The sequence below is a fragment of the Sminthopsis crassicaudata genome, chromosome 2 (genome assembly GCF_048593235.1).
Source record: "Sminthopsis crassicaudata isolate SCR6 chromosome 2, ASM4859323v1, whole genome shotgun sequence".
Taxonomy (NCBI): domain Eukaryota; kingdom Metazoa; phylum Chordata; class Mammalia; order Dasyuromorphia; family Dasyuridae; genus Sminthopsis; species Sminthopsis crassicaudata.
This window is the reverse complement of record NC_133618.1, coordinates 681250388-681268825: the sequence shown is the minus strand read 5'-3', so window position 1 is coordinate 681268825 and position 18438 is coordinate 681250388. Positions and strand designations below refer to the sequence as shown.

General features: G+C 37.1%; 1 long non-coding RNA gene across 1 annotated transcript in view; it reads right to left on the bottom strand.

Moving 5' to 3' along the window:
* Positions 1-9502: 9502 nt before the first annotated feature.
* LOC141553858 (uncharacterized) overlaps positions 9503-18438 on the bottom strand; it is a 10628-nt gene continuing 1692 nt past the window's right edge. The window contains exons 2-5 of the long non-coding RNA XR_012485694.1: positions 13930-14191; positions 13673-13758; positions 10232-10355; positions 9503-10032 (exon numbers count right to left, since the gene is read on the bottom strand). This is a non-coding gene — a long non-coding RNA (uncharacterized LOC141553858). The remainder of the gene's footprint in view (positions 10033-10231; positions 10356-13672; positions 13759-13929; positions 14192-18438) is intronic.

The following is an 18438-nucleotide window of genomic DNA, read 5'->3' as shown; positions in this document are numbered from 1 at the left end:
GCACTTAGAATCCATCAGTTCTTTATCTTGCTGTGGAGAGCATTTTCTTTTGTAGTTCTTTGTACTTATCTTGGATCACTGTGTTGCTGAGAAGAGCTGAGCTCTTCCCAGTGCTCCATCACACAATTTTGCTGATGCTATGAATGTTTTCCTGGTTCTGCTAATTTCACTTTGTGTCAGTTCATACAAATATTTCCAGTGTTTTTTTTTTTTTTTTTTTTTTTGGAAATCCGCTTATTCATCGTTTCTTATTACTTTCCTTTGTATTTTCTTCATTAATTCCCTTGACATTCTTGATCTTTTATCCTTACAGATGATTTTTTTTCTAGCTTTATCAGATAATTTTTTGGTAGTTTGATTGATTTGGCAATGTATAAGTAAATTAGTTTAGGCAGGATTATCATGAATATTATGTTGGTTTGGCCTATCCATAAACAATTGATATTTTTTAGATCTGGTTTTGTGTGAAAACTGTTCTGTAATTGTGTTTGTATAGTTTCTGGGTTTGTTTTGGCAGATAGACCCCTAAGTATTTTATGTTGTTTACAGTTATTTTAAGTAGAATTTCTTTCTTTCTTTTCCTGCTGGATTTTGTTGGTCATCATAAAGAAAGGCAGATGACTTATGTGGATTCATCTTATATCCTACAACTTTGCTAACATTAACTATTTCAAGGAATTTTTTAGTTGATGGTTTAGGGTTCTTTAGGATCCCATCATATCTTCTGAAAAGAGTAAGAGTTTTGTTTCTTCATTACTTCCCAATCCCATTTCTACTCTCTAACTATATTTAATCTAGATGCCAGAATTCCCAGTTATTCTGTATTATAACATAAATCACAGCTGTTAGCAATTGTTTGGCACATGTCTCAGACCTGATCATGTCATTTCCCTTTACTGGCAATACTGGCAAGACTTAGACCTCTTCCCTAGTGATAACCTGTATCCTGCCCTAAGTCTTTTGATGCTTATAGATTTGCATTCACCTTGTATGTTGGACCAAAGTTTCTATGCCATTTCCTAACTGATTGTAGCCATGGCATTCTGATTCTTTTTTAAATATTGTCTTTTCCTATTATAGTGTAAGATTTTTGAAGAGTAGAACAATTTTTTCCAAGAGCCTAGAAAATAGGAAAGATCTAAGAAATGCTCAGGCCATCCATCCATCCATTCACCCATCTATCCTTCTTTCTTTGTTTCTGTCTCTGTCTCTGTCTCCCCCTTCCCTCTATCTCTGTCTGTCTCTGCCTTTCCCTCCATTTCTGTCTATCTCTCTGTTTCTTTTCCTGTCTCTGTCTCTCCATTTTGATCTGTCTGTCTGTTTGCAAGCAGGCTAAAGGATATTCCAAAGGAAAAAAGAACAACAACAGGATACTGGAGGAGGAAGGTACAATTTTTCAATAATCACACAAAGGTAGAGGAAATGATGGAAGTCAGTATTGTGGAAATTGATTAGCATTAAAAAGCTGAAAAACAACTTTTGGGACTCAAGGAAAACTATCATTGGAAAAAAAAACACTTTCCTCTTAGCCATCCTTTGCACTGGAATTGAAGTGAGGAGGAAGATGGAGATCAGTGACTCTTCTGAATTTCGGTGAGTCCTTGTAAATCCTTTGGGGGGCGGAAATCATTCAGAACAAAAAAGCAGGATGTATAGCAGCTTCAATTGCAATGAACCATTTTTATACTATGGGAAATGACAATGTAAAAGAATGATTCTGCGGCAACTAATATGTCATTTTGTGAATAAATAAAACCCAAACAATCCTGCTCTTATTTAATTCATCCTCAAAGCCACAAAGAGTAGGATGCCTTTGATGAGGCTGTTCAGGAGCAGATACACTCAAACAATTGGGTATGAATGCACATTCTTTGAAAGGATATTGTCCACAGGCACACCTGAGCTCGAACCTGAGCTTTGAAGTTCAAGGAGTCAGAAAGTCCTCGGCTCTGTTTCCACCTCATAGACATTCCAAGTGCTTGACTCTAGGCATTTTATTTCACCTTGCTCATTTGCAAAAGCTGAAAACACTATGTGTAATCACTTCCTAGTTCTCCCAGATAGGGGCAAGTTCGGATGAGATCATGTATGTGGAGAGCTTTGCAAACCACAGCAATCCATAGAAATGTCAGCAATCATTAAGGCAACCTGATCCTTTTCTTTCTCTTGAGTCACCATACAATATTAAAAAATGAATTATCTGCTCAATTAGTGGCTTTTTAACAGAGTTCAAAAAACCTCAGCAAAATGAAAGGAACTCTTCATTCATTCATCATTCCACATGTATTTAGTTGCCTCCTGTATCTAAAGTACTGTACATGGTATTGAAAAAAAGCTTTGATTGTTAGACAAAGGACTCTCTTTACTTAGTAGTGTTTACAATTTATTTATTGATTACACTATGTAAGGAGCCAGATTTTGGTGACCCAGAGATTATGTTGTCCTATACGAATTGCAAGGGATTAATTATGGAGTGGGTAGATTTTTTTATTATTATTATAGCTTTTTATTGACAAAACATATATATTCATGGGTAATTTTTCAACATTGACCCTTGCAAAACCTTCTGTTCTAACTTTCCCCCTACTTCGCCCCACTCCCTCCCCGAGATGGCAGGTAGTCTGTAGTGGGGAGATTTTGCTCAACACTTGAGACTCTCATCTCCAGATGGATGTTGGTGGTTTCTATTTTCTGAAAAGAATGAATTTCTGACTCAAACCAAAAACAATGAATTTGCTAATGCTGAATTGCAAGGCTGTTTAGAGAACCTTCTCATGTCCTGTGAAATTTGGTCATCCTTCTAGAAGAGGAGAACTGGAAAAAGCAAATAATTTTTAAAAGCTCCTGTAATTATTTGCCTAAAACATTCATTCCTTATTCCTTAAACAGACTCATGATTTAATTGTGGAACTGTCCCCACAGTGCCTGGTGTTCCCAAGGAGGTCTTTATTTTAGGGAAAAATAACAGTGACCTCCTCAGTTTATCTCAATGAACAGATGGTAAAGAGATGAGTGGGCCCAACTGCTCAGATGTTACCCAAGTGAGCACAAGTGGGAGAAACTCACTGCTACCCCGAGCCCCAAATGGTGGGTCCCAGATCTTCATATTTTTAGGTAGAACCTGTGCTTGTCTATTCAGAATGTTCGAGGATTAACAGATAATGTTAAAATATCCCAGAATTTTTCAGCCAAGATCACTCCCTGGAATTCCACAGAGGAAGGAGCAGAAGATGAATGGGCAAAAAGAGGAAAAAAAGAAACTTAATTTAGGAAGGGTGGGATGTCTCGAGCCTGTGTGAGTCAGATTTAAGTGAGCAGGAAGCGTCCTGAGATGTCAGCTTCGCTTCCCCGAAGTCCAGAGGCCAGACAAAAGTCGAGAGATTTGGCAGTGACCTGGGAGGCCGTGGGTGAACCTTGTGGGGTGTGACCACACTCGGGCTTTAGCTGCCCTTGGACCAAATTCACCTCACCCACTCAAAGCCTTCACCCGTGTGGGTACTTAGTGACTCACTTATGTGTAATGTTCTGTTTCTCTAGGTTGTAATCATTCTCTGGGAGCAGATTTCTTGGGGAGCTTCTGGAAGCAGCCTTAGTTTCAGTTCAGTTCAATAATCCCAAAATGCAGCCAGGAGTTAAAGTCCAGATCCTTTATTGTGTCCTTCAAAATCCTGAATCTTTTCCTGGGCCTAATTAGCTTTCTTTGAGGCCTATCTCTCTCCTTGGCTCCCAAGAGCTCTTGTCCGAGGGTCTCCAGCCAGCACGAAGATGGAAATGGGAATGACTCTTCACTCTGAATCTCCCGAGCAGTTTTCCCAAAGTCCTCCTTGGCCCTGAGAGCTTCCTGCTTATATGCTGCACACTCAGTATATGCCAATCATTACATCACTAGGAAACCATTATTTGTTGTAGGATTAAATCAACGCTAAACTGGACATAACTACTGTCTCCTCAATTCCCCTCAGCACCTTGTTTCAAGTTCTGGCCCATAACATCTCCTTGTAGGGTCAGATCCATCATACTGAACCATTAGATAATTCTATCCATTCCAGTGACTTAGCAGCTTGTAAAAATCCTAACACTTACGGAAGGGTGGAGAACCCCCCTACCCCCACTCTGGCTGAGCCCCATGGCTGAGATGGTTCTATTGGGGTGTGGTCTCCTAATATGCTGCTGCTTCTTGGAGCCAGGGCTGAGAGGTGAGTGGAAGATGGATGAGAAGCCCTGCAGAGGACTTTGCAAGCCCTCGCACCGGAGTTCTAAACACCTAGACACCCCAGAAGGAACAGGGCTCTTTTTAAAAACTCTGTGTAAGGTGAGCTCAGGACCTTCCCCCAGACCATATAAGCATGGAAGCCACACCCTGAGGCTCTGCCAGCAGCTTTTCTTTTTTTTTTTTTTTTTTCCTTGGAGTGGAACTATCATTTCCTTTTTAAATTTCTATTTATTTATTTATTTTTTATAATTTCCTAAAAGATCTCTCCCTAGGGGAGGATAGTGGGAATGGTTGGTAAATTTCAAGCTCTCCAAATTTCCCCCCAAATTGAACAAATTTACTCCTCAGGGTAAACAAAGACTGTTGAAAAACTCAAGATTTGGGGTAGAACAGGGGTCCTCCTGATACAATCCAGCAAGATATGAAGACAGACCCCAGACCAGGATTTACCCCTGTGAAGTGCGGACCCCTTCAGGCTAGCACCATAGAAACACCAAGTGAGGATCCCCTGGGCCAGCTCCATGTGTCTGGAGCTTCAGCAGGAACCTCAGAGGCTTTCACTTCCCTGATAGCTTGTGGAGTCGGGCCTGAGTCCCCAGACGCTGAGGAAACCCCAGATGAGGAGGTCCTGGAATCAAAAGAGCTAGGCTGTGGCCAAAAATATCACATCTGCAGCAAACTCATCCATAATATTGAATGAGAAAAAAATGGACATTCCATGAACTTGAAGATTTTTCAGGTTTTTCTATCAACCAAACCCAAATTTAACAGAAAATTTAACATTATAAGAGTCAATATCAAAGATCAATTTCAACATGGACATATGGTTTTTACATGGGAAATGTACACTATATGTTTAAGACTCATATCAACAATAGGGTAGCTCAAAAGAAAGCTTGGGGCAGAGTGAAGGTAAAAAGAGGAATCCTGTTATACAAATGAGATGCAGAGGAAGAATAGACACAGGCATTAAAGGGGGAAGAGGGCTCATAGTTCTGAAAACCTACTCATATCAAAAGTGGGCGAAAGAGGCAACACTACATATATGCCAAGAAATAATGGGGAGAGATGGGTGCATAGGAAAACAAGGGGCATAGGGAGAAGACAAGGGAAGGATAAATGGCAGAAGGATGTTAAGTAATAGCAGGACAAGTTAGAGAGCAGAATTAAAGCAAAGTCAGCAGGGACAGGAAAGGGGTGTGTGTGTATATATGTTGTGTATGCAAGCATGTGTGTCTCTACGTACATATATATATATATATATATATATGTGTGAATATATTTTTTCTTAACGATAGCTTGCTTGGGGGTGATGGAGAAATGAAAGGGGGAAAAGAATAAAGTCAATGAGGTATACAGCAGAGAACAAAGGAACAATTTAGAAAAAATGAACATTTATGAATGTAATTTCTTCAATTAATATAGATATGTGTATATATATATATTTATACATATATACACTTTCTTGATCTTGTAATTTGTTGTTATATATCTTGAATTTTCTCTGATGTTCTGCTGAGCACATGACAATGTTCCCTTTTCTTTTAGTTTATTATTTTTTATATTCCTTTTCTGTTTTATTATTTTTTACTTTATTTTAAAATAATGAAATGGAAAGAATAAAAAAACCAAGAAATGTATATATATATATATATATATATATATATATATATATATATATATATATATATATATGTCTCCATGGGGGCTTTGTCAGTCTGAATTCTTCATTATGAATAAGAGAACACGTTCATATAAGTACACACACACATGCATACATACATACATATATATGTACATATACATAGGTCATCTCAGACTCATGCCCATAAATATGAGGAAAGTGAAAGTCTAGGAAGCTGGTGAGAAGATGAAGCGATTGTGGCAGGTGGGTAGTACGGGAGAGAAAGGAGCAGGTTTATCTCTTTCCAGAGAAATTCCACCGCAGGCATTTCAGCTTAGAATTAGCCAAAAACCCATAAGGCTGTTCTAGGCCATGGAGTGAAATTCAGGAGATTTGGGCTGTCACCAAAACACTCAGAGCAACAGAGGATCAGAGCTCTAGAGGAAGAGGGGATACCAGATGGCATCTCTCTAATCTCCTCCTCTCTCTGGACCTCGGTGCTCACAATTATAAGCTGAGGGCTCGGACTAGATGGGCACTGAGATCCCTTCCCCTCTGATGCCGTAAGTAATAGATTGCCTACAAGAACAACATCTCTGGGTTCTGTTATTCATCATGGGTGATTCTTCAAAGTCAAAATGAATACTGAAGAGCTGAGCACAGGGCCTGTTAATGTGCCAAGAATGGAAATATTTACATGCTAGAGCCCACATAAGCAGATGGCACCATTTACTCACTGTTTTGTAACACACATCTCAGAATATGACTGTCCAAGCCCACAAGGAGTTGTCACTCATGGCTGTGGCTCCAACATGCTGTTTTTTGGGGAAGGGTGGGAAGAGAGATCAGTGGAAGGACTAGATTTGAGTTCTCCCAAGAAGTCAGAAGCATGGTCCTGACTCATCCTTGAATGCCAAGGGTCACTCTTATTAGAATCTGGGGGCATCTTTCCCCCCTTCTTTTTCCACTTAATAATATTTTCTTTTTTTCCAATTGCATGGAAAGATAGTTTTCAGCCTTGATTTTTATAAGATTTTGATTTCTATTTTCTCCAAGATGACAAGTAATATGATATAGCTTATACCTTGCAATCATTTCTCCATTTGTCATTTTGTGAAATAAGAATCAGAACAAAAGGAAAAATAACACAAGAAAGAAAAGACAACAAAAAAGTAAAAATGGTATCTTTCAATCTACATATTCCATAGTTTTTTGTCTGAATGTGGATAGTATTTTTCTTCATGAATCCTTTGGAATTGTCTTAGATCACTGAATTGCTGAGAAGAGCAAAGTGCCTCCTAGTTGATCATCACATAATTCTGCTGGGGCTGGGTATGATATTTTCCTGATTCTGCTCGCTTCCCTCAGCATCAGTTCATTATAAGTCTTTCCAGGTTTTTCTGAAATCAGCCTGTTCATTTTATAGCCCAATCTTACATTACCATCATTTACTATAACTTATTCAGCCATTTCCCAGTTGACGGACATTCACTCATTTTCCAATTCTTTGGCACTACAAATAGAGCAACGACAACTATTTTTTTTGCACACGTGGGTCCTTTTCCTTGTCTTGTGATCTCTTTGGGATAGAGAGCCAGTAGTGGCCCTGCTGGATCAAAGGCTATTTGTAGTTTTATAGCTCTTTGGGTGTTGTGGGCCAGAATCTGAACTTGAAACAAAGGATTCTTACAAGGTACTAAGCCAGTGGAATTGACAGAGACAAAGTTATCTAATTTCACATGGTTCAGTATGATTGATTTATTCCTACAAGGAGATGTTATGGGTCAGAACTTGAAACAAGGTACTCGGTGGAATTGAAGAGAATATGGTTAAATCTAGTTTAGCATTGATTTAGTTCTACAACAAATAATGGTTTCCTAGTGATGAAATGATTGCTTTGTACTCACTGTGGAGCCTATAAGCTAGAAGTTCTCAGGGCCAAAAGGACACGTGCAGTAAGAAGCTTTCAGAGGCAGAGACAGATTCATTCTTTGCTCCACCTTGGTGAGGGCGGAGGCTGAAGTACAAACCTTTGGATTCGGAGAGATTCACAGGGCAGAGAAGGAGGCAGGAGCTCAAGCTCTCGGAACCAAGGAGGCCTCTAAGAAAACTAGCCAAGCCCCAAGTGAAAGAGATAAGACTTTGAAGGAGATAATAAAGGATTTGGACTTTAATACCTGGCTGTACTCAGGTGACTACTGAACTGAATGTAATGAACTGAAACGAAAGAGACCCCAAGAAAACCTCAACAGGGAACGTTACATTTAGGAAAAACATTACATTTGGGTAGAGTTCCAAATTGTTCTCCAGCCATTCTGGAGTTCTCGATTTCACCAATAATGCATTACCTGGGATATCTTAAACTTAAACTAAGAAGATGTCATCTTTTCAGAGTTGCAGATCATTGGCTCTCAGAATCTGAGAATTCTCACATTTTCCAAATCCCTGTATCTCAGGACAAAGGGTTTCTCAAAGACCAGAACCCAAGAGCCACAGAGATCCTAGACTTTCAGAATGTGGAGCCACCATAGAACAGCCAGGCAACCCAACCTAGAAATTGGAAATAGCCAAGAAGTAAATATCACCATCGAAGTTAAAAAATGTTCTCCACCTTTTCATGTTCATATTCCACGGTTCTGTACCAGATTTCACACTATATAAGGGACCAGATTTTGTGCAGCACCTGGCATTGTAGCAGTTCATTTGATGGGAAATGAGTGCCAAAGGATTTGAACCGGAGGATAACAGACTAATTCCTGAAATGGAGCATGGCAGAGAGATCAGCTGAATTTGGAAGTCCTCTGCAGACCATTCCAGAGATCTGGCCCACCTACAGAAATGTGGAAAAGTCCATGAACCCTGTAACAACTTCATAGTATAAGTAAAGTTAAATCTCTAGTATTTAGTGTTCAGTGGACTCCTGAAGGGAGTCCTGATTATTCTAGAGGTGATTACCTTATGGAATGGGCTCATTTTCAATTTTGAAACACTTCTATAAGCTTATAATAACCCAATAAAGCCATGACCTGGCCAGTCAGAGGCAGAGACAGATTCATTCCTTGCTCCACCTTTGTGGTGGCTGGAGGCTGAAGGTAGCAGACCACTGGACAAATGGGAAATGCTTCCAGTTCAGTGTGAAAAGAACCAGGTAGTTCTAGGGACATAGTGACGTGATTAGAGACCAGTTTCTCATTCACGGAAAATGAATTTGCCACCTGCTCTTATGATGGAGCTGTGAGGAGCTGGGACGTTTGACATTTCCATGAAGCAAAGATTCTTTGAGAACATGCTGCAATGTAAAATATGTAGAAGGAAGTCCAGCAAAAGGCTTCGTATTTTCAGACAATAAGTTTGTATAGCACCTGTGATGTGCCAGACACTATATTATAAATGCTATCACAAGAGGATCCATGGGAAGGTTATTACCCCCATTTTATAGCTGAGGAAACAGGCAAACAGAAGTTTATGGACTTCCTAGCATCACATAGCTAATAAGAGTCTGAGTCAGTATTTGAGCCTCACATCTTCATAATTCCAGACCCACTGCTGTTTGAACCAAGCCACCTAATTGCCTCTAGCCTGGCCTGAGAGAGACTATAGAGTAAACACCATTGTCTTAGTCATGGCATCTGTGACTCTCTTCATGCAACTTACTGTCACAAGAGTTTGGTGGAACGAGCTGTATTGAACTTGTGGTCCACCAGAACCTCAGACTTCTATAAGTGGAACCAGGGCATAATGAATAATGTTGTCACCCTGGGAAAGGAGCCTTCAGCACATTTTGGAGTCATTTATACAAGAGCAGAAGGGATGTGTGGGGTATTCAAATAGCACTGGACCTTGCAGTAGGAGACCTTGCCATGAGTACCTTTGGTGGCCATCTGGCACTCAACTCTCCTCGGTGGCTCCAAGAGTCTCTAGCATGCACGGTGGCCACATCCCCGTAAACCCATTTCAGCAGATGGGCTAAAGCAGGTGGAGGAAAGCTGACAGGCCTCAGATGCATTGCTGACTTGAGGGGTGTCTACTCCAAGCATATGAGAACTTGCTCAGTGAAATGAGTAGATAAGAACAATTTGTTTCAACACCCTTGGTGGGAGCTGAAGCAGGTATTATGGAGTGCCACGGTCATCCTCTGCATCCCAGTCTTCACCAATCACCTTGACTTTGGCCTTACCACTGGGCTTCAATGCCTCTGGAAGAGAGAATAAACTGATCACTTTGGGAAACTCTGTTTCAATTCAATTCAAGCACAAGTCAATATAGCATCCCATGATGTCATTGGTCTTTGAAAATGAAGGACAAACCAACAAAAAAAGAACAGAAGTACTTTTTTTTTTTGATTAAAGCTGTTTAGTTTCAAAACATATGCATAGATAATTCTCAACATTCACCTTTGCAAACACCTTGTGTTCCAATTTTTTCTTTCCCTTCTCCCCAGCACCTTCTCCAGATGGCAAGTAATCCAGTATGTTAGACATGTGCTATTCTTCCATACATATTTCCACAACTGCCATGCTGCACAAGAAAAATAAGATCAAAAAGGGAAAAAATGAGAAAGAGAACAAAATTCAAGCAACAACAGAGTGAGAATGCTCTGTGGTGATCCACCCTCAGTTCCCACAGTCCTCTCTCTGGGTGTAGACGGCTCTCTTCATCACAAGATCATTGGAACTGGTCTCAATCATCTTGCTGAGAAGAGAAGCACTTAGAAAGACTTCAGTGGATGGGGAAAGGCAAATAGTTAGAATGGTGGCTTCAATCCTATTGAAAAGATTAGTTTTTATTTCTTTAAAAAATCTTTAAAATCTTGATGGCATTATAAGACAAAGATCTCTTTATCAAAATACCATCACTATGCCAAGAAACTGAACCATTTCCATTTGAGTTCTTTTGAGATGATTCTGAAGATCACCTGGCAGGATAAAAGGCCAGACACTGAAGTCCTTTCTTTTTCTTTTTTCTTTTTTTTTTCTTTTTTTCTTTCTTTTTTCTTTTTTAACTATTTTTTAAAATTAATTTTTATAATTATAACATTTTCTTTGACAGTACATATGCATAGGTAATTTTTGTTTTTACAACATTATCACTTGTACTCCCTTCTATTCTGAGTTTTTCCCCTCCTTCCCTCCACCCCCTCCCCTAGATGGCAGGCATTCCCATACATATTAAATATCTTATAGTATATCCTAGATACAATCTATATGTGCAGAACCGAATTTTGTTGTTGTTGTTGTTGTTGCAAAGGAAGAATTGTAGTCAGAAGGTAAAAAAATAATCTGAGAAGAGAAACAAAACAAAACAAAACAAGACAAAACAAAACAAAAAAAAAAACAATGCTCACAGTTTACACTCATTTCCCAGTGTTCCTTTTCTGGGTGTAGCTGATTCTGTCCATTATTGATCCATTGGAATTGGATTAGCTCTTCTCTATGTTGAAGATATCCACTTCCATCAGAATAGATCCTCATTCAGTATTGTTGAAGTGTATAATGATCTCCTGATCCTGCTCATTTCACTCAACAAGAGTTCATGTAAATCTCTCCAAGCCTCTCTGTATTCCTCCTGTTGGTCATTTCTTACAGAATAATAGTATTCCATAATATTCATATATTACAGTTTACCCAACCATTCTCCAAGTGATGGGCATCCATTCATTTTCCAGTTTCTAGCCACTACAAAAAGGGCTGCCACAAATACACTTCCCTTTCCCTTCTTTCATATTTCTTTGGGATATAATCCCAGTAGTAACACTACTGGATCAAATCACAGTTTGACAACTTTTTGGGCATAATTCCAAATTGCTCTCCAGAATGGTTGGATTCATTCACAACTCCACCAACAATGCATCAGTGTCCCAGTTTTCCCACATCCCCTCCAACATTCATCATTATTTATAGCCAAACTGACAGGTGTGTAATGATATCTCAGAGTTGTCTTAATTTGCATTTCTCTGATCAATAGTGACTTGGAACACTTTCATATGAGTGGAAATAGTTTCAATTTCATCATCTGAAAATTGTCTATTTATATCCTTTGACCATTTATCAGTTTATTTATCCTCTTTCTCCTCTTTCATCTCCTTTCCCTTTTGTTTTTTAATTCACATAGCATCTTATAGGTGTATAAACCTTTAGATACATTACATGCAACTCATGAAGTATTATGGAAAAAATTTGTTTGAGGGTTAGCAGAAAGACAACTCGAAAGGATTTTTAAAAATCAGCCTACACTATAGATCACCTAGACAAAAGGAGGAAATATGGATGCAATTTTGGGAGCAGATGACCAATATATCATAAATGTATGACAGAATAGTGTTGGTTGAGTAACATATTATCTATATATCTTTCTTCTGAAAGCAGAATAATTAGTACTTTCTTAACTTGTTTTAATGATCATTACATCCTTCAATTGATGCAGAAATCAGTGGTGTTGGGTGAAAGGACTTATAATGTGGTGAGATTTCATTCTGCATCCAATTATCACTAACATGAAAGGACTACTTGCTGGACTAAAAAAATCAGGAGAAGTGAACATTTTTATCTACAATTTGAAAGTGAAATCAGGGCAGTCCAACATGTACTTTACCTTTTGGGCGGAGAGATTTAAAATAGGTAAGGAAAAAGATAAGTGGGATCACGGACAAAAACATCAAAAGAGCAAGGTATATAAACAAAGATGAGAAAGTTTCAAGAATGATAAATTAAAGATACAAAGTGATCATCAGTTCTTCTAATGGGGAAAATTGTAGTTTATCTGAAAAGACTGATATGGATGGACAGGGAACTCATCAAGTAATTGAGGTTTTTTAAAAAAGAAAACAATAATAGTTGTCAGAGGATGATTAAAAAGTGCAGCATAATGCTGTAAGAATAGTATTAAGAATGTTAAAATTCTGGATAAACTGAGACTGTTGAGGAAAGATACTGGCAATTCTCTCATCTCCCCCAAAAAAGCACATTAGGGAAAAGAAAAAAAATAAAAAAAAGACCAGTTTGTGGATTTTATCAACAGGACTTAGATATATTATTTTTTCTTCATAAGCTCTTCAACAAATGATGAATTGAATAGCTATACAATATCTAATAGAGGTTTTTTCTTGTTGCTATTTTGAAAATAACTATCAATTTATACTTTTCTTTTTGTCCATTCCTTGAAGTTCATGATTCTCCTCATTTCTGGATTCCATTTCCTTTATGATTATTTACATCAATCTGAAACCAGTCTTCTTCAAATAGAGCAAACCACAAATATTTATCCACAGAAGCTGAATCAAATGGAAACTTAAAGATTTTGCTTTTTAAGATTGTGTCTTTATTATTGTAAGCAACATTTTCAGTGAGTCAGTTTTCCTGAGGACTGTGAGAGTGACTCATATTAATCAACTCAACAAGCATTTATGAAGAACTTAATATGTGCATCTTCACACAAGACAGATTCCTAGAAGATTTTTTTTAAAACAATTTTTGGGTTTGGAATCAGATAACTTGGGATTGAATTCTAGCTTATTCCCCAAATGAGTGATCTTGGGCATTCCCTTCTACTTCTTGGGAATTCCCTTCCATTCTCTGGATTTTAGTCACTTTTTGTGTAAAATGAGGATTTTAGATTGGTTCATAGTTGAGACATTCCTTATGTTTATTGATGCTATAATTCCATGAATTTTACAAGAATATCTTTTTGATCCATGAAAAGGCACCAGCTGTGATGAAGTAATGGAAAAATACAGAGACTTGCTTCCTTTTCATTGGAGCTGTAGAAATTATTTTCCCAACAGAGACATTTAAATGCTAATTACTTTTCAGGCTAATCCCTACCCTAGCAGGGCTTACCTTGCCACATGTCCGAATTGGGATCCAGCAGTTTCAATCCAGAAAAATATTGTCCTAGATAGCCAAGAAATCTTGACCTAGTCATTCTATGATTTAAAAAAAAATAGAGAGCAGGGACTAAGGATTGCAATCAATTCCTATGAATAGTTTAGAGAAACTATAACTCTTCCTTCCCCTCAGAAAGAAAAGATCAATAACTTTAAAATGTCATAGTTGGGGATGGAAGCTCAATAATAAAAATTCTTCCAAATACTTACAAAAGTCCTCCATGGCATGGGCTACCTGGAGTTTTTGTGGACTACCTTGGAGATTTTTGAGTAGAACTGAATGACTCCTCTTTAAGGATATGTAGACATGGGGGGGGTTCTTGTTCAAGTTAAGAGTTCTCACTTTCAAGTTGAAGATTCTGTGATCTAGAGAGGAAGATTGCTTTTCTTCAGTTCATTCACTGTGAAGTCCAAGTTAGCTCCCTGTTGACCTCAGGATCAGCCAGAGTCAGGATCAGCAAAAGTCCTTGGTCTTTAGGGGGAGAAGTAAAGGAGATGGATGAAAACTCCTTGAGCTCTCCACAACCTCCTCTTTCCTCCTTGTCCATAGCCAAAGTCACCCTGGCTTGTCTTACTCCACCCCCTAATCCCTCCTACAATTATCTGTATGCACCAAAAGATCGAGCCATCACAGAACAGTGGGAAGGGCTATTTTCCAAGAATATGCTAATAGAGTATTGTCCAATCGGTAATTAGCCTTAAGTGCTCGGTTGTCATATTCCAGTGTACCAACTCAGAGTTTCAGCCCTTTACAATTCACCACTTTCAAGAAAGACGCTCTGATTCTTCAGTTCAGTTTTTAGACCTCAAAGTGCTGAGATTTTTTAAAGTCACAGTGACCTGCTTTCCATAAACAAAGAGCCAGATATCACAGGTCTATAAGGGATGTGATGGGCAAAGACCATCATGTGGGAAATAAATAAAACACCAAATATGTGGCCTCCAACCTCCATTGGAAATAACAATCATGACAATGTCATTTTATTTTTGGCTGTAAGCCCCAACTGAGAAAATAAATTATTGTTCTGATCAAATTTTTTCCCATTCATAGACTCTGAACGGTTGCTTAGGCAATCATAGGATCTTCTGATTTCCCCCATTCCTAGATTTTATGATGTCAAAGTCTATATCTGAGAAAACTTGAAATTTCAGTTTGTTTTTTAAAGGAATCATTTTTAATATTTCAGACAATAGACCCAAAGAAATTAGAACATATAAAACAAAGAGAAAGCAGAATAGAATGTGCTCCTGGTCTTCTGAAATTGAAATTATAATTAAGTTGTAATTTATATAGATGCCAATATGACACAATATCTCTAAATTGGAGCTGGAAGGAAACCCTCAGGACAATGGGGGTTTATAAATCTTTTCTCCAAAAAAAATATACCTTGCCTATGGACAAGCCAGAAATAGACATTTTAGCTTTTATTTTCAGTGAAAAGACGGAACAATACAAAACAAAGTGACATACAAACAACAATGTATTCAATAAAAAATAGCCAAATAGTATCTGTCTGTCAGTAATAAAGGTGTTTAAAGTGTTGGACTTGGGCAGAACCAAGATGGCATTGAGAAGTTGTGTAAACTCCAACAAGTTTGTTTCTGAAATAACATTAAATTAAGCCTCTAAAAGAATGCTGGAGTGATAAATCCACAGAATGTCGGAGTGAAATAATTTTGCAGCCCAAGATAACTTAGAAGGGCTTCAGGAAAGATTTGTCTCAAATAGGTAAAAGGGAAACATTGCCTAGTACAAGAGATATAGAGCAGGAGACTCTTAGTCAAAGCCCAGATTAGCAACCAAGGCCTGTGTTCTGGGCTCAACATAGCAGTAGTACAGCAGGCCAACCATGAGACCTCAATCCAAGCAGGCAAGCTGCCAACCCTGGAACCCAGGGCACAACAGGCCCTATTAGGTCAGGGCACCCAAAAGCAAAGGGCCCTGGTCATCCCAGCAAGAAAATCAATAATCAGGTTCCTGAACCTTAGTGCAAGAAGTTTGGAACAGTACACCCTGAAATCTAGAAGCAGAGCTCAACATTTTATATTAAAGTTTTTTATTTTAAAAACATAGACATAGATAATTTTCAACATTCACTCTTGCAAAACCTTGTGTTCCAATTTTCCCACCCTTCCTGCCATCCCCTTTCCTAGATGGCAGTTAATCTGACAGGTTAAACATGTGCAGTTCTTCTAAACATATTTCTACAATTATCATACTGCACAAGAAAAATTAGATCAAAAAGGAAAAAAATAAGAAAACTATAGTCCTTTCTCTCGATGCTGATGGCTCTCTCCATCACAAGTCTATTGGAATTGGTCTGAATCACCTCATTGTTGAAAAGAGCCATCTCCCTCAGAATTGATCATTACATAATCTTGTTGCTGTGTACAATGTTCTTTTAGTTCTACTTCATTTAGTATCAGTTCCTGTAAGTCTCTTCAGATCTCGCTGAAATCATCCTGCTGATCGTTTCTTATAGAACAATAATATTCGATAACATTCATGTATCATAACTTATCCAGCCATTCTCCAATTGAAACTCCATTCAGTTTCCAGTTCTTTGCCATTACAAAAAGGGCTGCCATAAACATTTCTGAACATTTTCCTCCTTTATGATTTTTTTTTGGGTATACAAGCCCAGTAGAGACACTGCTTTATCATAAGGTATGCACAGTTTGATAGCCCTTTGGCCATAGTTCAAATTGCTCTCCAGAATAGTTGAATCAGTTCACAACTCTGCCAACAATGTATTAATGTCCCAGTTCATGAAAAGATATATTCTAATATATCTAATGTCAAATATGTTTAATATCAAATAATCTAATGTCAAAAATGAATGGGTCAAACATCAAATCATAGAAGCAATCAATACTTTCATAAAAAATAATAATAATAATATGACAACATACCAGAATTTATGGAATGCAGCCAAATCAGGGAAAATTTGATATTTTGAAATAGGCTTACATGAATAAAATAGAAAAAAAAACAGATCAACTAATCGGGTATGCAATATAAAAAGCTATAAAAAAGAACAAGTTAAAAATCCCCAATAAAAAACCAAATTAGAAATTCTGAAATTTAAAGGCAAGATTAATAAAATTGAAAATTTTGGTTAATTGATTATAATAAAGAAGAACATTATCAGTGTGATAAATTCATCATCAAGCAAGAAAAAATCACAGCAATAATTAGGAGCTATTTTGTTCAAGTATGTGCCAACAAATATGATAATCCATGTGAAACAAATGAATATTTATAAAAATATAAATTGCTCAGATTAAAAGAAGAGGAAATAAAATGCTTAAATAACTATATTTTAGGGAAAAAAATGAACAAACCATTAGTGAACATCAATGAAAAAAAAATCATCATGACCAGATGGATTTACAAATGAGTTCTACCAGAAGTTTGAAGAACAATAAGCTCCAACATTATATAAACTATATGGAAAATAGCTGAAGAAATATGGTTTGGAAGAGCCAAAACAGAGCAGGAAAATTGTAGACTAATTTCCATAATGAATATTATAGAAAATTTAAAAATAAAAATTGCCAAAGAGATTACAGCAATAATGCACTATAACCGGATGTTGTTTATACCAGAAATTTAAAGCTGGATAAATCTATCGAAAGCTATCAGCGTAATTAACCATATCAGTGGTAAAATCAACAAAAATTACCACCCATTCTTATTAAAAATAATGAAGAACATAAAATAAATTTTATTTATTATTTATTAGTTACATTTCCCTTAAAATGATAATTACTATCTGCATAAGATATCACGAAACATTATTTGTAATAAGAATAGTCAAGAAGCATTTCAAATAAGATCAGGGGTCCAGATAAGATCAGGATGCCCATTGTCATTAGTATTATTCAATAGTGTACTACAAATGTACTTTAGTAATAAGAAAAGAAGAAACTCAAGGAGTTAGAGTAGAAAATGAGGAAAGAAAATTATCACACTTTGCAAATGATATAATGGTATACTTAGAGAATCCACTAAAAATTCTTGCAATAATTAAAAGTAGTAATGTCATAGGATATAAAATAAACACATACAATTCACAATCATTTCTATTTATTAGTAACAAAACTCAGTAGAAGAGATAGAAAAGAAAATTCTGTTTAAAATACCTATAGATAATATGAAACATTTGAGAGTCTCTTTGCCAACACAATTATACAAAACATTTCAGATTAATAAAGTCAGAAACAAACAATTGGAATAATATCAATTGCTCATGGAGAGGTTGAGCTAATATAATGAAAATGACTCTTCGACCATAATTAATGTACTTGTTCAATGAGTGATCAAAGTACCAATAATTATTTTCTGGAGCTAGAATAAGCATAACAAAATTTATTTGGAAGAACAGAGTCATAAAAATCAAGAAAATTAATGAAAAATTCAAAGGCAGTTTGATTCACTGTACCAGATCTAAAACTATATTATAAAGCATCAATCATCAAAATGTATTTGGTTCTGGAAAAGAAATAGAATAGTGTGTTAGTGGAATAGGTTAATTACATAAAATACACAAGTCCATGATTATAGTAATTTATTGTTTGATAAACCCCCAAACTCTAGCTTTTGAAATAAGGACTCTTTGTTTGACAAAAACTGCTGGGAAAACTGGAATACAATATGGCAGAGACTAGGCATTGACTAACATCTCATACCCTAAACCAAGATAGGATAAAAAATGG